Below are 21,376 nucleotides of genomic sequence, written 5' to 3' on the forward strand. Positions count from 1 at the left end.
ATTGAGGGAGGGAGAGGGTGAGAAGTCACGTGAGGAAGTAAAGAGAGTATAGGTGTACATTAGACACGAGAGATTCCAGCTGTAGCCGCCATTCTTATTGGTCCACCCCAACCTCGCATGCATTATTCATTTTTTTTTTTCCTCTAAATTTATTAATTATTTTAAATTATGAAAAACTGTTACATAAACGATTTTACAATTAACAATTCATTCCGATCTTTATTAGATCCACAACAGACGCTATTTCATCTTTTTTTTCATGTTCACTTCTTTCACCTCCTTCTTTATGTTCTTGATGGATACTTTCCTCTCTGTATAGAATCCTGACGAACGGCTATAATTGTACTTGCCTCCAATAATCTGCAAATATATTAATAAATCGCAGTATTTGGAACTCGAACCCCAGACTAGCCCCGGCCCACCCATAAAGCAGGCAAAGCATTTGCTTTAGGCAACAAAATATAAGAAAGTTTTTAGGGCCACATTATTAAGAATCTTCCTTAGTCTGGTGGTTAGGTAGTTGGTTAACTAGTGTCATGTTCCGAGTTCGAATCCCTATTTTTACAGTTTTTTAAAAAAATTTAACAATAGTTTCAAATATGCTTTAGGCCCCAAAAGTTCAAGGACCCAGACCTCTGGATGTAAAAACATTAATTAACCTTTGATCAACTAATGGATCAAGAGGGCTTCCACTTCATTTTTTGTTTTAATTTCAAAATACAATAATGTTAACAAAATTTAATTGGATTGTAGTTTTTGGCTAAAATTATTCCTTTATTGAGATCATAAGTCTAACAGAAATTGATATTTTAAAAATTAAATAACTTGATATGTAGATGAGATCGCATTATGCATTATTGAGTTATATCCATCCTATGAAATTAATAAAATTTTGCCGATAATTTAAATTTTTTTAAAAGTATTAATCATCCAAACGTGTAATTTGTGTACTCTAAAATAAATGTAACTAAATAATTGTACTTTCTTTTACCCGTTAAAATAAATGTAAACAAATAATTTTTTATTATACTACTATTCGAAAAATGTTACTAATTTGGGTTGAAACCATGTACAGTCGAATAATCTGATTCAATATAAAAAGAAAACTTTAAGAAATGATATTTTTATTTTAATTTTGTTTCTTTTTTATTTTTCATTTAAAATTTATTTGATTTCATCCGAATTTATAACAAAGATAATACGATCACACAAATTTTAAAATAAATCAGAGGAAAGATAGCAAAAAAGAAAAATTCCTATGGACTATTAAAGTAATACTAGTATATTTTAAACCATATTAAAAACGTCAAAATCAAAATCACTAGTTTTCTTTAAAACTGAGTATCATTCTACAGTTGGTACATATTTTTCTGTTTCTATATAAGCTGCTGCTAATCTATATAATGATCTGATATGTTTTTCTTCATAGTTTAGTTAAGGGCTAACAAAATATAAAACCATGGACGACGAGAAAATAAAATATTCGGGAGTCATAAGTGAAAATTTAGTTCTCTCTCTTCCCCTGTACTGAGAAAGGACGAAAGTAACCCTATGTCTGACAGATTTCGGTTTTGTTAAAACAAGATCTTAGTTAATCTTCGAAAATCTTCGCATTAAATGCTTCCGACATAACTGACGTAAAGATTTGCCAATATATCGCAACACCACTTAGAGCATCTCTCCCGAAACATCCTAACAACAATGAGGTCCGCAAGGCAACGGCAGATGAGAAGGGGAAGGGAAAAGTTACCGAGAAAACGGTAAATCTAATGCCTCACGCAAACGGCTTAGCAGCTAACAAATCGCTGGCAGGTGCACAAACTTCTGCAGAAGCGGACTTTGAAGCTTTTAGAAGAAACTACGTTGCGGAAATGTGGAGAGATGTTTGTGCAACAGAGATGACATTAGGAGGACTACAAGGTGGGACTTCGCAAGTAAAAGAGGGGACAAGAACAGCTAGAGCCCTTGATTTCAATGTTACCGTGAGGCAACCAGATCCTGTTGAAGACGAGAGACTTCGACTATCACTTTCGGGGGCGACAATGACACAAGTGGGACCAACAATCTTAACATTATCGTCATCGGACTCGTCGTTCAGGTCACCATCAACACAGTCGACAAGCATTTCGTTCTCGACGGAGGAGCTGATGGAAGAAGATAATGAAATTGAATCACCTGCCGGAGTAATAGGTAACTTAGCAGATAATAAGACGTATATTTCTATATTACAATAGGATATTATTATGGACTAACTACTATATTTCCCCAGGTGCAGACATCATGGAGAATTATTACACAGATGCAGATGGACCGTTGTGTTTGACTCCAAAGGTTCATGTGGATCTAGGAAACATATAAGGCATACGGGATGGAAATGAGATGGGACACTTGGAAAAGGGGTCGGGTTCATCTAGAGGTGAGCAGGGGACGGAGGCAAACAGAAAACTAATAGTAAGGGAGACACCAGTTCCAACGGTGTTGTATGATCGGGATGCGCCTCCATACTTTGATGACCCGGGCGAGGAAGGTAACAATTGAAATAAAAGTGTTGTTATATCATACCCATTATGATATCAGGTATGTCTAAAAATATTATGATAATAAAAGTGATGACATTTACGTAGGAAGGCTCTTCAAAAACAAAAACGACTGTTGTACAAAACTAGCAATTAATGCAATCCGCCGTAAGTTTCACTTCATCCATGTGAAATCATGTCCAACAATGGTGATAGCGGTGTGCGTCGGTACAACATGCCCGTGGAGAGTTTACACAACAAAATTAGAAGATAGCGACCGTTTCGAAGTAAGGACCGCAATACTTCAGCACACCTGTAGTGTGGACGCAAGAGGAGACTTCCACAAGCAAGCATCAACTGCAGTTATTGGGAAGCTGATGAGAACACGATATGTTGGGGTAGGAAGAGGTCCAAGACCTAATGAGTTGCGAAGAATGCTCCGAGAAGAATTCAGTCTTAATGTTTCTTATTGGAAACCATGGAGGGCGAGAGAGATAGCAATGGACAATGCTATGGGGTCGGCTATGGGGAGTTTCGCATTGATTCAGCCCTACTTCAAGCTTCTGATGGCGACAAATCCAAACTCCCTTACTTCGCTCGAAACTGAAACCGATAACAATGGAGTTATCAGGTTTAAGTATCTGTTCTTCGCGTTACACGCATCAATCAGAGGGTATGCCTACATGAGAAAGGTGATTGTTATAGATGGAACTCACTTACGAGGACGATTTGGAGGATGTCTAGTAGCTGCAAGCGCACAAGATGCAAATTTCCAAGTTTTTCCACTCGCATTTGGAATTGTTAATAGTGAAAATGACGAGGCGTGGACGTGGTTCATGACCAAGCTAACTGAAGTTGTACCGGACGAACCAGACCTTGTGTTCGTGTCAGACCGACACTCTTCCATCTATGCGAGCATTAGAAAGGTATTTTTAATAATAATAACTAAACTTACGCGGTAAAACACTTAATATCGGATATGATTTTTTAAAATTTAATTACATTTTAAATGGGTGTTGTTAGTAGTAACAACAACCTGGGATTAATATTTTGGTCGGAAATAAGTAAAAACGTATATGATAACTATAGGTTAATATGAATTAAACGAATATAATGTCCTATTAATACTAGGTAATACCAATGTTTATAGTTATAACATAAACAGACCTCAAGATTGTCATTGGAGAGTGTCAAATTGCCCTAAAATTATAAAAAAAAACTCACAATCAGATTACAAGTATCATAAATAATTTCATTGTATTTAGCGAAAAACTTATAGGTTAATATACCGTTGAATCATTTCAATTGTAACAGAAACACACCTCAAGATTGTCATTGAGGATTGGCAAATTTTCCTAATATATGAAAAAACCATATAACTAATTAACGGATAACATAGTTAATTGCGTTATAATTAAAAAGGTATTTTTTAAAGGCTAACCTTAACAGCGTCATTCTCATCTTCCGGAATAACCTAAAAAAATAGAACAAACAGATTGAAAAACGGATATAGGGGAAGAAAAAATAAATAAAATAAAATATAATAATTCTTCTGAAACTAAAAGTTAACCGATAACACTCACTTCATCCTGCTCTACAACACCATTGAGACGGACCTAATAAAAACAAACCAAGTATATTATACGGTAACATACAAAGTATTACATAACAATACTATTACTCTTTAACCTCTGCATTTGAATGATCATTTGTATCCTCAACGGCATGGGGAGGCCCCTGAACCTATTTTGTTGGGAACACCGTTATTCAAAAAATAGCAAACAGATTGGAATAACAGATAACTTGCAACTTAACGCCTAATGAATAAATTGCTAAGCACACTTACCGGGTTTCCTGTTTCCATTCCACAGACCTGAAGAAAACAAACCAACTGAGTTACACCGGCAGCGATTAGGCGATGTGGTAGGTCGAGATCTTCCATCTACAACACATAGCCAGAAAACACGGTTAAACCCAGAAAAAAAAAGAAATCGAAAGGAAACTTTAAAAAATTTGAAGCCTTACTTGATCAAATTAATCGATTAAAAGCAGCAACTGAAGAATTACGCAACCGAACCTTGATTATAGAATTTGTCAAAGATAGAAAACGAAGAGAAAACAGGAGAAAATATGGAACTCGGAGAAGAAATAAAGTTGAAACAGTGTGAAAAAAATAAAAAAACCTGTTGGTAAATAACCCAAACATCACGACCCTTCGATGTCTCGCCGTTCTCATGATTACTACGAATACTATTCCCAAAGAAATTTCGAAAATACAATCTAGAGATAGATATGATATATCCGTTTCTGACATACATAAACTTTACACAAAATATATCTCTCTTCTAGTAGATAGGCAGGTAGGGGTGTAATAGTCATAATTATGGTACAGAAGTCAGGTAAACAGTGTCATAATTTGTTAGTTAATTTCCAATTCGTTTGGGGTCACCGGGTATAGATTCCCTTTAGTTAACTGTGTTTGAGTAGCTAAATAAACAAATAACCCGAGCATTTGTCAGTATAATTGTTTACAATTTCGTTTTGTGTCTTATTCACCTAATCATTAAGATTTTCCTTTACCTTCACCACGTCCGTCAATAGATAGTTAAAAACAGAACTAAAAACAAATTGTACGCATATATAACAAATATGTAATATGTATGTATACTAATAGAAAAAGACAAATCCAGAAATTCACCACACAAAACTGATATAGCATGTACATTTTAACAGCTATGTGTACTCCTGTTTTCTTTGCCAAACAATTGTGTAATATTTTCGTGGGTCCTTGGATGAATTTATATAGTACTTTATGTAGAATATTAATTAGTGAATGAAACAAGTTGAGTCCCTTTTTAAGCAAGAAGCAAGTTGAGTCCTTTCAAAACCCACATGCCAAAGGTTTTAGTAAAATGAAAAAGACAGCCCATGAGCTGCCAAATTAATTTCATCGTGATGAGTCAACAATGAGTCGACGCCAACAATCTTGGAAACTTCGCAAATTATTAAAGTATCACATATATTTTTTATTTATGTGTCAATGTGTTTGTATGCATTCCATATATCAATTTCAGTTTTTTTTTTTTTTTTTTTTAGTTCGTTTAAAATTCACCAATATACGTATGTTTGGACTTACTTAAAATACTTTTGTGTACGAAATACTATATGAGGAAAGAAATACTAAGCATGACCAAAAGCTAACCGTAACCGTATTTCGGACCGTAACCGGACTGTTTTTTAACCGTAACCAAACCGTAACCGTATAAAACGGTTAATAACTGTAACCGTTAACCGTAAAAATAGATTAGTTACGGTTAAAAAATTTACTAACCGTAAACGTATCAAAACCGTTAATTAACCGTACGGTTAACCGCACGATTAACTGCATAATTAACCGTTCAGTGAAAACCTAAAATACATAATAATTTCACTAAAACAGTGCTTTAAATGGTTCAATGTGCACACTACTAATTTTAATCAACTCCACTTGTCCACTACTCATTTCCACAAATCAAATCATAAATAATTTACAAGTTATTATTTCTACTCCTGTAATCGTTTCTTAATTCTCATAACATCCTTTCTATAGTATTGTTTGGAATACGTATTGTCAATAAAACAATAACTCAATCATTATAATTATTACCATTGATTTAGTTTTTCATTGGTTTACTTAACAGAACAAAATAGCTAATTAACTATAAATATTAAAGTACATAATCACATATATTATATATTATAAAATAAATATTATATGATATCTCATCATTAAATTTTTTATTCCAAAAGTTAAAAATACCTAAGCTTTTGTCTTTGATATTAACTGTATCGTAATAATTAAATATTTGTAATCTTATTAAACCGTAACCGTTGCAACCATAACCGTTTTAACCGTATGTATAACGGTTAAGGTTACGGTTAGAGAAATTTTATAACCGTAACCGTAATAACCGTAACCGTGGTCATGCCTAAGAAATACTAGTTAGACGACGTAAAATAGCATGAATTGTTTACTTACTTCTAGTTTATACTAGTATTTTTGCAGTCACTTTCGTGATGGGTGGGTAAAAATGCTTCTGGCTTATTTGGATATCCAACCCCTTTCAAAAATTCATTCACAAAAAAATTTCTTGGGTCGGGTTATATTTAACCCAACTTGTGGATGTCGGATTCACACACTCAAGTATTTTATTAAGTAGGAAAGTTTATTCTTGAGGGACAAAAATGAATATGTAAAAACTTATAAATTGCTATGAAAATTGTTATGGTATTTCTTTCTTGAGAGGAAGATCCTTTTACATGGCCATTGGCCTTTATATTTATACATAGGGAAACGTCATTAAAATGAGTAATTAAGTACAATTATTCCTTCTTAAATGTGTCCGTTTTGATTCTTCGACTTTAATGCTCAACGTTTGAATTTGAGTTGACTCTGATCTTCATGGGCCTCGCCTCTTTGGCCCAAGTGTCCTTGAACCGACTTACCCGTGTTAATGAGACCCAACCTACCGGACAGCACACGGACAAGGATCCGGATGAGGGCCGGGACGAGGGACGGGACATGGACCAACCCGGAGCGACCCACGGGACACTACCGGCGACCAAGGTAGCTCAAATCCTTCCGGGAGCTGTCACAAGGTCAAGGGGAGCTGCACGCAATCTCAGGATCAAGTGCAATGCCTTCGCGGAAGAGTTCATCCAAACACACGACCCACGGCCATACGGCCCCATTGGATCCGACCATCCGGACGATCATGAGCTTGTCCGGGCCGTCTTCACCATCACTAGGTGAAGGCATCAAAGTCACTAGCTGGACGTGGTACTCTTTTTCCCTACTTGGGTTTATCCCACGTGGTTTACCAAGAGGGTTTTAACGAGGCCAACGTACACTAGCGCATGACCACGCATCTCCGCATGACGTGGCCATCTCTCCTCCCTTTCGTAATAAAGCCGTTAGGCTCTTCTTGTCTTATGGTTTGTATGTTGACACGTCTATCCTTGTTGACCCGCGCTTTGACTGTTTGCTTTAGGGTTTTATGAGTCTCCCTTGTAAACGCCTATATAAAGGCTCTCTAAGTCACTTGTAAGGGTTAGCTTCTTTTGGAAATAAAAATCAGTCCTTTCTTTTCTCATTTGTTGTGAAAACACTGAGAGCTCCTTAGAGTCTTTGAATCGGATTCAAACCCTCTAAGTGTAACCGTATCACGAGCCCATCATCCCTCGTGTGTCGTTACCTCGTTCCACCTTCACACCCCAGTTCTCCAAGTCACCACCGGTTCGAGATACTCATCGGTTGTCGCTACCCACCCTTGCAAATCATCTCTTTGGAGTCTAGGCGATTCGAGCTACTCATCGTCAACCTCCCTCGCCGTCCCGTAACCGCCGTAACCGCCGTAACCGCCGTAACCGCCGTAACCGAAGGCCCTGTCCGTACCGATCGCCGACCGTACCATCGTCCCGAAGGCTACTTCCGTGACCGTGTGACGCATCAGTTTTTGGTATCAGAGCCGAAGGTTCCTAAGGTTGTATCTATCCTTCTTAGTTCTCTTTGTGTTGTTTATCGTTGTTTCTTTTCAAAAAAAAAAAAAAAAAAGGTTTTCTTCCCTTGTGTTCTTCGCCTTCCCTTCTTGTTTCTCTTAGAAAGTCTTAGTCTTTTTGTGTTTTAGTATCATTTTGGGTTAAAAGCTTGAGTTTTGCTTCGGGTTTTTGTTTCGTGGCCTTGAAAACCACTCGTTGAAGCCGCTTTTCGTTTTTAGCCGGTTTTGATTTTTTTCGTGTTCTTCGTGTTCATCGTGCTCTTCACCGTGTTTTCATCTTGTTAGGCTGTTAGATCTTTAGTTGTTTTGTTCCTTAGTGTTATCGCTTTAGTTTGGTGGCCTTGAAACCACGTGTATCGTTTTGGGTCACACGGTTTCGTACCGTTTGTCCTCTAGCGTTTTCGTTTTGGTCTTAGGTTGTTTCTTTTGCTTTTTGACCGTTCTCTCTCCAATCATGAGCTGTCACCTCTTTTGAAATTGATTCCATCTTATCAACATATCGCAACCTTAAAACGCACGTGTTCTTTGTTTGGGACAGGTGGAACGAACCTCGCTAGCCGTACGGACCAAACGGACCACGACAGCAACCGTACGTACCATCGACCTTCGACCAACGACCATACGCACCATCGACCACCGACCATCGGTCACCGACCTCTACCAGTCTACCATCGCCGGTTACTCACTCCGACCAACTTTCCGACCACCCGCCGCCGTCTAACATTTCCCGGTGTACCGGAATCCGTACTATGGCCGGACAAGACCCACCTATAGCACCCGCTCCTCCACCCGACCTTGGAGTCATTCTGACCCAAATCCAAGCTCAAATGGGACGGATCGATGATCGGCTTTATCTCTTGGAGCAAGCTATACCACCACCCGTGCCCTTTGTACGACGGGTCCGAGACCAAAGACTCCCACCAGTCGACGACCAAGAACAAGATCAAGGTCAAGTTGAGGGACACACGTCGGAAGAAGAAGACCCCGACTACCCAAGACGAAGAAACAACCGACGGGACAACGAACGACCAATGGGTCCTAATCTCACCGGACCCTCCTGCAAGCTTACCGTCCCAACCTTTGCGGGAAAGGTTGATCCGGAGGCCTACCTACAATGGGAAGGCCGAATGGACAAGGTTTTCTCTTATTACAACTACCCGGAGATACGAAAGGTCATCATAGCCGCTGCTCAATTCACGGACCATGCCCTTACTTGGTGGGACCGAGACGTCGACGACCGACGACGTAACCACGAGAGACCCGTGGCCACTTGGGACGCAATGAAGGCCATCATGAGACGCCGATACATTCCCCAATACTTCAGCCGTGATCTACAGCGGCGATTTAGGAAGCTCACTCAAGGGATAAAAAGTGTTGAGGAATATTATGAGGACTTTGAGCACTTGAGGAACCGTTTACAACTAGAAGAGACCGAAGAGGCTTTGATGGCCCAATTCTTAGACGGATTGAATGACCGGATCACAAGGAAGGTTGAACGCCAATCCTACCAAGGGTTTGAGGAGATGTTGCACCTAGCCATCCAAGTAGAACAACAAATCAAGAAGAAAATTGCAAGCACCATCCGGACCAAGGGACAAGGACTTCCAAGTTGGTCGCCCAACGCCTCACCGTCTCATGGGAACAACCGAGTAGCCGACAAGACCAACCGAGGTACTACCGAACCAAAAGCCGCCCGTATCGACACAAGATTCAAGCCCCGAGAGACCACCAAAGACAACCGTTCCGACCCAAGACCTCAACCCGCCGACTCAAGGACCCGAGACATCATTTGCTTCAAGTGTCAAGGCCGAGGTCATTATGCCCGAGACTGCCCCAACCAACGCACCATGATCATCACCAACGCCGGAGACTATGAATCCGAAGACGAAGACGACGCCCCACAAGGTCAAGGCATTGACTCCGAGATCGAGGAAGCCATTGCCGAACCGGAAGTTGGAGAACTTCTCATGATCCGCCGCATGCTAAGCACAAGCCAAGCCATGGACGACTCCAACCAACACGATAACATCTTCCACACCCGGTGCATGGTAAGTGGGAAGGTTTGTGGCTTGATCATAGATGGGGGCTCTTGCACCAATGTTGCGAGTTCCTACATGGTCAAGAAACTTTCTTTGGCTACCACAAGCCATCCCAAACCTTATAAGCTTAAATGGTTGAACAACAAATCCGTAATCCAAGTCTCGGAACAAGTGTTAGTTTCTTTTAGTGTTGGCCCCTACCAAGACCAAGTCTTATGCGATGTTGTCCCAATGCAAGCTAGCCACCTATTGTTGGGTCGGCCTTGGCAATTTGATAAGAAGACATCGCATTGTGGCCTTACCAATGAGTATACTTTTATCCATAATAGTAAACGGATTTGCTTAAAGCCTTTGTCACCCACCCAAGTCAATGAAATGCAATCGAAAATGTCTAGTGAACCTAGCTCTAAGTCGAATTTCTTGGTTAATTCTAGTGATGTTAGGAGATCACTATGTGACTCCTCTTGCCAAGTGTTACTAATGGTCTTTAAAGATGTTTTGACTATAGATTGTGAAGGCAAGGACATTCCGGAGGAGATTAAGGCCATCATCAAGCGTTTTCAAGATGTGTTTCCGGAAGAACTACCTCATGGCTTGCCACCTATCCGAGGGATTGAACATCAAATAGATCTTATTCCGGGAGCTCAATTGCCAAATAGACCCGCCTATAGAGTCAACCCAACCGAAGGCCCTACCCTTAACTATCCGACTTATGATAAGGAGTTATACGCTTTGGTCCGAGCTATGGAGACTTGGCAACATTATCTACTACCGAGGGAATTTGTGATCCATACGGACCATGAGACCTTGAAACATCTTAGAGGCCAAACCAACTTGAAGAAGAGACACGCGAAGTGGCTAGAGTTTATAGAGGCTTTCCCATACGTCATCAAGTACAAGAAGGGTAAAGAAAATGTTGTAGCCGACGCGCTATCAAGAAGACACGCGTTGATCACAACCATGGAAGCAAGGGTTTTGGGTTTTGAAGGGATCAAGGAAGTTTACAAAGAAGATCCGGAGTTTGGGGAGAGTTATAGGGATCACGGCAAAGGAATTCACTCACGGTTCTACATCCAAGACGGGTTTCTCTTTCGGGACAAAAGGCTTTGCATACCCGCCGGATCTATTAGGACCCTACTAATGCAAGAGTCACATGGAGGAGGCCTAACCGGGCATTTTGGGGTTACTAAGACTTTGGAAGTCTTAAAGGAACATTTCTATTGGCCTAAGATGAAGCGGATGGTCGAGAAGTTCGTAGGCCGTTGCATCACTTGCCGTACCGCCAAGGCCACCCCACGGCCACATGGCCTCTACAAGCCCCTACCGATTCCGAATGCACCATGGGTCGATTTATCTATGGATTTCTTACTTGGATTGCCTATCCAATACCGCAAAGACTCCATCTTCGTCGTAGTAGACCGATTTTCCAAAATGGCTCATTTTATACCTTGCAACAAGACATCGGACGCCACGGCCTTAGCCAATTTGTTCTTTCGGGAAGTTGTGAGGCTCCATGGAATACCCCGTAGCATCGTGTCGGACCGAGACCCCAAGTTCCTTGGTCACTTTTGGAGGACCTTATGGAGAAAGATGGGAACTAAGCTACTATATTCAACCGCGTGTCATCCTCAAACGGATGGTCAAACTGAGGTCGTCAACCGAACCTTAGGCGCCTTGATCCGGACCACCGTGGCAAGCAATCCGGGCACTTGGTTAGAGCTACTTCCCTTGATGGAGTTCGCATACAATCAGTCCGTGCATTCGGCAACGAAGAAGTCTCCATTTGAAGTGGCCTATGGATTCAAACCTTTAACCCCCGCGAGTTTGCTACCCTTACCACCCAATGAGATAGAATGTCAAGACGGATTAGCCAAGGCCGAGCTGATCAAGAAGTTACACACCGAAGTCCGGGAAAATCTAGAAAGAAGAACCGAGCAATACGTGCGAAAAGCCAACCAACACCGCAAGGCCATGATTTTCAAGCCGGGAGATTGGGTTTGGTTACACTTAAGACCGGAGCGGTTCCCACAACGTAGAAAGGACAAGCTTAGCCCAAGAGGAGATGGCCCTTTCCAAGTCATCGAGCGGATCAACGACAACGCCTACCGCTTGGAGCTACCCGGTACGTATAACACGTCTACTTCCTTCAATGTTTCTGATTTGGTTCCTTTTGATGTAGGGAATGATGAAGGAGTTCTGAGGTCAGAACCTTCCCAAGGGGGAGGGGATAATGAGACCCAACCTACCGGACAGCACACGGACAACGATCCGGATGAGGGCCGGGATGAGGGACGGGACATGGACCAACCCGGAGCGACCCACGGGACACTACCGGCGACCAAGGTACCTCAAATCCTTCCGGGAGCTGTCACAAGGTCAAGGGGAGCTGCACGCAATCTCAGGATCAAGTGCAATGCCTTCGCGGAAGAGTTCATCCAAACACACGACCCACGGCCATACGGCCCCATTGGATCCGACCATCCGGACGATCATGAGCTTGTCCGGGCCGTCTTCACCATCACTAGGTGAAGGCATCAAAGTCACTAGCTGGACGTGGTACTCTTTTTCCCTACTTGGGTTTATCCCACGTGGTTTACCAAGAGGGTTTTAACGAGGCCAACGTACACTAGCGCATGACCACGCATCTCCGCATGACGTGGCCATCTCTCCTCCCTTTCGTAATAAAGCCGTTAGGCTCTTCTTGTCTTATGGTTTATATGTTGACACGTCTATCCTTGTTGACCCGCGCTTTGACTGTTTGCTTTAGGGTTTTATGAGTCTCCCTTGTAAACGCCTATATAAAGGCTCTCTAAGTCACTTGTAAGGGTTAGCTTCTTTTGGAAATAAAAATCAGTCCTTTCTTTTCTCATTTGTTGTGAAAACACTGAGAGCTCCTTAGAGTCTTTGAATCGGATTCAAACCCTCTAAGTGTAACCGTATCACGAGCCCATCATCCCTCGTGTGTCGTTACCTCGTTCCACCTTCACACCCCACTTCTCCAAGTCACCACCGGTTCGAGATACTCATCGGTTGTCGCTACCCACCCTTGCAAATCATATCTTTGGAGTCTAGGCGATTCGAGCTACTCATCGTCAACCTCCCTCGCCGTCCCGTAACCGCCGTAACCGCCGTAACCGCCGTAACCGCCGTAACCGAAGGCCCTGTCCGTACCGATCGCCGACCGTACCATCGTCCCGAAGGCTACTTCCGTGACCGTGTGACGCATCACGTGTCTTCTACACCGAACTCGTGTCACAGTGCAGTCACTTCGGATTCTCGAAGTGGTGACAACCACTTCGACCGTTCCTTCGGATCATGGGTCCAATGGGCTTCATCCTTTATGGGCCATTATCTTGACTACGTGGCAATCTTTGGTTGGTCTCGTACTTCTGGTGCGGGATCCGACACCAACAATTAGCCCCACAAGTTCTTCGAAGTGCTATTCCAATTCGGAGGACTTTAAATGCTCAAGTGGCCAAAGATTGCGCTCGAGAATCTTTCTGATTTCCCGCCGAAAATCTCATCACTCCTTTAATTTCGGCACTAGCCATTTTTAACCGAGTGACATCTGTCATCATTATGACCGTATATTGATTAATTATTATTAAAACGGGAAAAAACCTTCCCACTTCCCACACAACTTCCGAGGCGGTTTCATCATTAGCTTGAGGTAACTTCTTTTCACCATTACTCTCTTCTTTTACTTTTGTGCTTTAATCAAAAACCTCTCTCTACTTTTCTTCACAAAACCCTTCTTCGCCGGATCTTGAATTTTTCATTTTTCTCCGATGAATTCCGATTCTGAGAGACCTGAATCTCCTTCTTACGACGAGAGGCGCTCTAGTAATGATGAATGCACTCGTCCTAACGATATCGCCGGTCCTCATTACAAATCCACCTGCACTCTTCAGTCCCTTGAGCGATTAAAGGGGCTCTGTCAAATTCCTCCTGGAATCATAGCGGAGGCGCAAATAGCCGACCCTACGGAATCCCCGGAGAACCACCGTGTCGGCTACTTTTGTGTTTACGAAATTTACTTCAAGGGCTGCGGATTGACCTTCCCCCTTCCCGAAGCCCTAGTTCGATTCTTGGCGGCTCTCGAGATCGCTTTACCTCAATTAACCCCCAATCTCCTCCGAACCATCCTCGGGATTATAACCGTTGCGGCGGAGGCTGGCTACGTCATTGGAGTCCCCGAGCTGAATGAACTCCTAAGCGTAAGGAGTTCATCAAAGAAAACTGGGTACTTCTCGGCGTATCCAAATGCCAATAGAAACGTCATCTCGCACCTCCCGAACAAGGATGAGAACTGGCACCATCCTTGGTTTCTGATTAAGAAAACTCCTGCTTCGATTGGGAATCTTTCCGATGTACTCCCATCGAAGTGGTCTGCGAAACCTGGTAGAGACTAGGTCGTATATTCCTTTATTGTTCATTATTATTTTTTACTGACCAAATTCGTTGTTTCATTTCGCAGCTCTCATTGCTTCAACTCTCCCGACTGAAGAATTTGTCAAGTTCTTCAAAACAATCCTTGAAGGGGAAACCCTTTGGAATTCTTTCACCCTCGACCGGTTTGTCGAGGCCAACCGGAAACTCAGGATGAGTCCTCCCAATCTACTTCATCGTCTTCCGCCTCCTCCCTCAACTCAGGGAATGTCAGCTCGGGCCCTTGCTGCCCAGCGTAAGAAACTCTCCAAGCCGATAGCAGAGGCTTGTGATGAAAACAAGGCGTTCCTTGCGACCGCCATCGACAAAAAAGATTACAGCAGGACCCTGCTGGTTGATGACAACAGCTCCGAGGGAGCCAGATCCGTCGCTGCTTATAGGTTAACACCTCGTCGCGAACGCCGCGACGAGCGTTCTCCTCGGAGAGAGCGGTCTCCTCGTCGTGATTCTCCTTGTCCTCCCCGAGACGATTTCAGCAACGAACCACTTAAGAATTTGGTTCGTAAGAAGAGGGACAAGTCGTCCCGCGATGACTCGTCTCCGCGAAGGGAGAAATCAAGGGCCCGGACTGACCGTTCACCTCGATCATCCCCTCCTACTGAACCAATGGGTCCTCCCCGACCTGTTGACATGTCTTCTTCTTCCCAGCCCGTCAGCGAAAAGACTGCTCGGAGTGCATCCCCTAAAAGTGGAGATTCTGAATCTCGAGATGCTTCCTCGAGGTTGAAGCCTGCTCTTGTCCCTCAAGTCAAATCGCTTTCAGGTTTGGTGACTTACACATACTTAAACTTTTTGCCTCTATTAAAATTCCAATTTTTACAATTCTTCCTTCTTCGCAGCTATGGAGAAAGAAGGCAGCGTCTTCCGATGTTTCAAGACCTGATCGGGCTCGATCTTGCCAGATTTCAACAAATGGCACCCTGCGATTCGTGAACGCTATTTGCTTCATGCTTATCACTCATCTCGGGTTAATTCCGTTTTTTTTTTTGTTGTTTTTTTTTTATGTATTGCCATTCTTCAAACTGACTCGCCATCCCGGGTTTATAATGCCAGGCTCATAGCGAACTTAACGATATGATCGAACATTACGAAGGGTTGGTCATTGGACGGGAGAAGGAGATTGACATGTGGAAGAAGAAATTCTCAGCTCTTGAGGCTGAACTCAATTCTTCTGCTGGCTCGAAGCACGATCTGGAGGACAAGGTCGACAAGTTAACATCCGAGCTGGCGCAGGTAAAGGGGGAGCTGCAAGACTACTACGACCGGAATTACAAACTCCAGGACGAACTTTCTGGTGTTCAGGGTAGACTTCATGAATCCGAATCAACCGCCGATACCCTGAACAACCAACTTATCGAGCTTGACGCGAAGTACAAGGCGCTAGCCAAGTTGCGTGATTCTGAGTTGGCAAGGTCGGCATCAAAGGCCAGAAAGGAGGTTAAGGGACGCGGGATGGAATTGATCCAAGGGGCCATTCGCTTCATGCAAACCGAGAAGGCTAGGTCGGACTTGGAGTCAGACATCAAGGAGCATGAAAGCAACCTGATTCTGCTGGATCAAATCCATGAAGCAGATTTCTCCGAGGAGCAAGAAAGGACCGAGCTGTCAACTAATCTTTCTGAAAAACGGAGTCGCCTGGCAGCTCTTCCCACTTCGACCTTCAACCCGCTTGACTTCGAGGAATTCTTTACTGAATCACCTCCTATAAGTGAATCGGGTTTAGACTGGGCAGGTAACGCTTGGCTCCTGACGCTTACCTTTTCTTACCTTGTACCTTTGATTGACTGGAATTATTATTTCTAGGCTCAAGTGAGACGGAAGACGTTGTCCCGCCCGTAGCTCCTATGGTACCGGAGGTCACTCCGGAGGTTGGTTGTACCGCGGAGGGTGGTCAGGGAGCTTCATCTGATCAAGCGCCAATTAAAGAGGTGGGCGAAACTTTGACAGCTGAGCCGGAGTCCGAGGTGGAGGTCAATCCGTAGTGGCTGTGTCCACTTTAAACTGGGGATTGTCCCATTTAGTTTAAACTCAATTTCGAACTTGTTTTTGGCCTAAGGAGGCTTTATAATTTCTTTTGAACAAGATATTTGCCTGAGGAGGCTTTTAAACCTTTTCTAGGTTACGACCCAAGGGGGTTTGGTTAAAATTATATGCGGGTTTGCAAAGTCCGCTTTTAACCTTTTGTGGCCTTGTGGTTATGCTTTCGAGATTTTTAGGCTGATCAAACCTTTCTCTTTAGAATGCGAGAACTGAGCTCGGCTTAAAGCGAGTTCCCCACTTCGGGTTTAGTCAACTCGATAAACTTATTGGGCTTGGGCCTTAGAAACTTTTGTAGTTAATGCGACGGTTGCGCTTTCCCTTCTTATAAGTAAGGAAAACGGCTCGTCTTTAATGCGATAACTGCCTTTTCTCGATTTCCAAAAATGGTTTAAACCACTCGGACACACTACCATTATTGGATTTATGGTTCCAAGACAAACCCTAAATCATTATAAATAAAGGCTTACCTACTTCTAAGCTTTATTTAAACACGATTTTAGAATCTTACTTGAGAAATATTTCGAGAATGGAAAACGAAGAAGTAGCCCCCATCGATCCCGGCAGCCCACTTTTCTTGTCCGGCGACGGCTTTGAACCGGCCGGCGTTCTCTTCCCTCACGCCGTCTTTCACTTTCCTTCAAAGGAGAAGAAAGAGGCTTGCGACTTTATCGACAAGGTAAATATTTAAAGTTTTTGATTTAAAAACTTTTTGCTTCATCTTATTCATTCATCTTTATGCTAGGTTGCCGACAAGCACCGTCGCTTGTGTGAAGAGAGGCAACGGCTGGGCCTTAAAAGGCAAACACTCGAGGCTCGCATTGCTCAGGTGGAGAGGAAGATACGGGCTTTGGAAAGTGATCCCTTTCAGTGGGAATGGCGGAATTTTGACTCTGTCGCTGAGATCCCGAAGATGCTTCGGATGTATCTTCGCGCTAAAGGAGTCCCGGGTCCCGTGAACGCCCCCGTCTGCGCCGTTCCATCTGACAGCGAAGAAGTAGACGAAGAGGAGGCCAGCACCTGTCGGGATCGTTCCGAAGTGGATGCCAAGAACAAGGCGTCCACTTCGAAGACTAAACCGGCGATGAAGGAGCCTGTTCCTGAGCCTCTTCCATAAATGTTCTTTAACTACTTCCCTTATTTTAAACTCGTAATGGGCTTCGGCCCCTTTTTATTTATGGAAATATTTGCAACTTTCCTTTCTTTTCAAATATTCTCGGAGATGCGCTTTTTAATGCAGGATCTGTTCGAGGGCATAAATCCCTCCGCGAATCACTCCATTCCTTGGATAGAATCCGCAGCTTGTTAGGGATATGACGTTCCTATAAATTGTAGTCTCAATTTCCCTTTACTCCTCACCATTCTTTTCATTTTAGTAGGTATGGAGTTCAATCTTCGCTGTTCAGAATCTATGCCCGACTTCTCCAGAATCGGGATGATAAACGAAGATGTTCTAAATGAGCCAAGCAGGCAGCTTCCTCCACTTCGCGGCTTCTTGAGATCTCAGATCCGAGCCCCATGTGCTTTGATCGGGGATCTCCCAATCAGAGACCAAGGAACAGCGACGGCGTTCATAGAGGCACTCGTGCTTCAACACCGGAAGCTTATGTCGGAAAAGAGGAGACTTCGGAAGAGGATTAACCGGATGCAACGCAGGCTTACTACGGTGTCAAGAGATCTTCACATCCTTGAATCTCACCCCGGAGAGTGGATTGAGCTCGGAATTTCTGACTTTGCTCGAATTCCGGACTGCATGATGCCGATCCTCAATCTTGCTGGTCAAGGAGTTGAAGTGTTCTGCTCGTCAACAAGATTTTCATAGTCCGAAGTGTACGATGAGGGACATTCCGTCTTTTAAATAACGCTCTATTTCCAATCTCTTGTATGTTCGCATAGTCGAACCTTTATTTGCTTCACTTGTTCGTACAATCGAACCTTTTTCCTTTAATAAAGAAATAAAACAAATTTTTATTAATAGCTGAACTCGTTTTCGAGCTGCCTACGTACCCATCTCGGGATCAAGCCACACCGTAGTTCATGTACATAAACAATGTATGTAGCTCTAAACATAAAACTTCTTTAGGTTGATCACATTCCAAGGTCGCTTGACTGGATTGTCTTCTAAGTCTTTCAACCTGTAAACACCATTCCGAACCACTTCGGTAATAATGTAAGGTCCTTCCCAATTAATACCGAGTTTACCGGCACCTTCTTCTTTTTTGTTGTCAAAGACGCGCCTTAATACGTAATCTCCCACAAAGAACGGCCTACTTTTAACCTTAGAATTGTAATACCGGGCTGCTGCCTGCTGGTAATTCTGGATCCGAATTAGAGCTTGATCACGCCTTTCATTTATGGTATCCAGTGAATCATTAAGCATTGCTGAATTTTCTTCCTAATTTAACGGTGCTTCTGTTCGGCGAAGTCCGGGCACATTGAGTTCAGCTGGTACTACCGCCTCCATGCCGTAAACCAAAGAGAATGGAGTTTCTCCTGTAGGTCGCCTAGGGGTTGTACGATAAGCCCACAGGACGGGCTGGAGTTCTTCATACCATCCTCCCTTTAGATGACTAAAGCGTTTCTTGAGGTTGCTTAATATTGTCTTGTTCGCGGCTTCAGCTTGACCGTTTACTTGCGGATATCGTGGAGTAGAATAACTAACTTTGATTCCCCAGTCCGCACAAAAGGCATCAAACTCGTGTGAAATGAATTGTGGTCCATTATCAGTGACTATTTCGTATGGAACTCCATGTCGACATATAATGTTTTTCCAAATAAAGGTCTTCACCGCCGAATCCTTGATACTAACATACGCCTCAGCTTCAATCCATTTTGAAAAGTAGTCCGTAAGGACTAAAAGGTACTGTACACCTCGAGTTGATTTGTGTAATGGTCCAATGATGTCCATTGACCACCTCATAAACGGGTATGGGGCGGAAATGGAGGAGAATAATTCCGACGGTTGATGGATCAATGGTGCATGGAGTTGGCAGCGCTTGCATCTTTGGGCGAACTTAACACAATCTGTGATCATAGTGGGCCAAAAATACCCCATTCTTTTAACTTTAAAAGCCATAGCTCTTCCTGATGAATGACTCCCACATAATCCTTCATGCACCTCGCTCATGACGATTTCGACTTCGGGCCCAAAAATGCATAATAGGTAAGGGTCACTGACACCTCGTCTATATAACGCATCCTTTGACAGACAAAATTTCGCGCTAACGACTTTCATTTTCCTGGCCTGCCATTTATTCTTTGGGAGCTCACCTGTCATGATGTAGTGCTTTATTGGCTCCCTCCAGTCAGCCCCCCAGTCTTTAGCCGGAATTTGGTCAACTTTGTGAAATATTCGTGGCTCTGGTTCGGGATGCTCGTTTGGTTCAAGAATATCCTCCTCGATTAATGGCTCGGTTTCTAACATCGTTTCTGGAATCACTTCTTCAGCTAAGACAACGGGTTCCTTGTTAGATGTATTTGATCCCCTTGATTTCCTCCGTTTGTTGGGTGGCGGTTCGATCTCTGGTTCGCCACGGTCGCGTGCCGCTGCTCGAGACCTTGTAACGACGAGGGTTTCCTTGCTGTCTTGAATGCTTCGCTCCGAGATGCATTCTACTGGAATAACTCTCTTTAACTCAGGATCTGATGTTGACGCCAATGCGGCAAGTGCATCCGCAGTTGTATTCTCTCCCCGAGGTATGCGGATTAATTCGAATTTCGAGAAATTTTTAGATAGATCCTTCACCACTTCGAGGTACGCTTCCATTCTTGAGTCTTTGGCTTCATAGTCTCCATTAAACTGGTTAACTACTAATTGCGAATCGCAATAAGCCAATATTTCCTTAGCACCAACTCCTTGTGCTAACCGAAGTCCGGCAATTAGGGCTTCGTATTCTGCCTCGTTGTTGGAGGCATTGAATAACAAACGGAATGATTGTTCCAGAACTTCTAATGTTGGAGATTCCAACTTGATTCCCACTCCGGATCCTTGCTTTGTTGAAGACCCATCTACGTGTAACCTCCAAGTTTGGTTCTCCGAATGCTCTATCGTTCCAGGTATTGGCAACTCGGTTAAGAAATCTGCTAAAACCTGAGCTTTCATACTGATCCGGCTTTTGAATTCTATATCGTACTCGCTTAACTCCACCGCCTATTTCGCCAAACGTCCGGACTGACTTGGACTATGAAGTATTGTTCGGAGTGGTTGGTTGGTTAATACTTCAACCGGATGGGATTGAAAATATGGGCGCAGCTTTCGGGCCGAAGTCACCACCGCGAGTGCGAGTTTTTCCATCATTGTGTATCTGGTTTCTGGATCCGTCATTGACTTCCTCACGTAGTAAATTGGTTTCTGCTCCCCACGATCTTCCCGAACCAAGACTCCACTAACCGCGTGGTTTGAAACTGACACGTACAAATAAAGTTTTTCATCCACTTCCGGTTTGGACAGTATAGGCGGAGTGGTTAAGTATGCCTTAAGCTGCCCAAAAGCTTCTTCACACTTCTCATCCCAAAGGAATCCTTTGTTCCCTTTTAGAATTTGGTAGAAAGGTAACGACTTATCTGTTGATCTCGAGATAAAACGATTCAAAGCCGCAATCCGCCCAGTCAACCGTTGTACTTCTTTGAAGTTTCTTGGAGATGGCATGTTTAGAAAGGCGTTAATTTGATTTGGATTGGCTTCAATCCCTCTTTCTGTCACGATATAGCCAAGAAATTCTCCGGATGGGACTCCAAATGTGCACTTCGCCGGGTTCAGCTTCATTTGATATTTATTGAGAATATCAAAACATTCCTC

At 43.1% G+C, this 21,376-nt stretch overlaps 1 pseudogene; it reads left to right on the forward strand.

Moving 5' to 3' along the window:
- The first annotated feature begins 13,880 nt into the window (after positions 1-13,880).
- LOC110228760 lies at positions 13,881-16,523 on the forward strand (annotated as a pseudogene).
- Positions 16,524-21,376: the final 4,853 nt, after the last annotated feature.

This window comes from Arabidopsis lyrata (genome assembly GCF_000004255.2).
Source record: "Arabidopsis lyrata subsp. lyrata unplaced genomic scaffold ARALYscaffold_5, whole genome shotgun sequence".
Lineage (NCBI taxonomy): Eukaryota > Viridiplantae > Streptophyta > Magnoliopsida > Brassicales > Brassicaceae > Arabidopsis > Arabidopsis lyrata.